The sequence below is a fragment of the Eumetopias jubatus genome, unplaced genomic scaffold, assembly GCF_037043125.1.
Source record: "Eumetopias jubatus isolate StellerSeaLion01/CBP00866 unplaced genomic scaffold, mEumJub1_p1.0 scaffold_4, whole genome shotgun sequence".
Classification (NCBI taxonomy): domain Eukaryota; kingdom Metazoa; phylum Chordata; class Mammalia; order Carnivora; family Otariidae; genus Eumetopias; species Eumetopias jubatus.
The window spans coordinates 12,421,000-12,422,436 of record NW_028274810.1 but is presented as its reverse complement, the minus strand read 5'-3'; positions in this window follow the sequence as shown (position 1 = coordinate 12,422,436).

Sequence of the window (1,437 nt, the reverse complement as noted above, 5' to 3'; positions counted from 1 at the left end):
TCATCCCATAGGTGCGTGACCCTGAAATTTGTTCTCCACTGTTGGAGTTCTGCAGAGAGGTCGAATTGTGAGCATTCACAGTGTCTGTCTCACTTTCCTGTTTCCCTGTTGGGGTTTTCCGGGGTCACTTCCCAAATAAACTATTTAAAGTGAAACCTAGTTTTGGGGTCTGCTTCTAGGGGTACACAAACCAAGCCAATTAGATTCTGGTTCATATTTTGTTGAACGCGTATGTCAAAGGCTGTCGTGCATGCCCTTCCTATTGTAGCTCATCAGAGGAAACATGATGCTCAGCTCTCCCGCTTTTATGGAAGTGAAGATTGATCAGTGGGTTCAAGTAATGTCAGCCTGACCATTTATTATAAATTTCCCAAGAAGCCTAATGTTTGCCTAGATTCATTATTTTATCATGAGTTACAATGATGGTGGTTTTCTATTTCAATAATTCCTCCTGACATTATTAGCTGTGATTCTTCTATTAAAAATAACGTCATCTGCTTGGTTAACCTGAATACAGTTGTTTTTTTTTTTTTACAAGAAAGGTAGGATAAATGCTTCATTGATTTTTTTTTCTTTTTATTTATCAATTTTCAGAAAAATGAGTTAGTGTCCCAGAAACCTCTAAAGGTGACAAACGATGAGTTTTTATTTTAAAGTATAATTATAAACTCTTAGATTTTATATTTTTGACACATTATAATCCTTTGCGGTCATTATTCTTCTTGATGCTCACATTTTCCTAACTTGGGCTAGCCGGGACCCAATTAAGGTGACTGCTGCATCCTTCCGACATAACCCCAGAAGTCTTCCAGAGCGTCACTGATTTCAGGCAAGGCGAGAAGATTCAGGCTTATCTTGTACATCTCCAGCTCCAGCTGGAATTAACCATTTCTCCAGATAGCCCTAGTTCTTTTTGGTGGGAAATGATATTTGGGAACACAGCATGAATAGGAGCAATGCCCATTGCTACCAGCTTGCCACTGTTTCTAGGTCTTTCTGGTGAACAGAGCTACGAAATAGGTATTTCTTAGGTAAAGAGAAATATAACTTTCCTTAAAAATTAAATTTAAAAATATTTAAATATATTTTTTCTTTTTATTAGAAAAAAATCCCGAGTTCGTCCTGTTACTCCCAACTCAAAATCTATATGACATAATTTGCACTTAACTTCTTAGTTTTCTGTTTTTACATCTCACTTGATTTGTATCTCTTGTCTCTTATTCTGAAAATTGTCTTATAAGCTTGAATATAATGACTCATTTGCTTTATCCCACTACACACACACACACACACACACACACACACACACACACACACACACACACACGGCATAGATTGACTGCATTAATGGCTCAAGATCTCCACTCGGTGTATATCTGCATACCTATCTTTTGCTGTGTGGTTTTTTCGGTCTCTCTCTAAAGAAGAGAAGTCTGT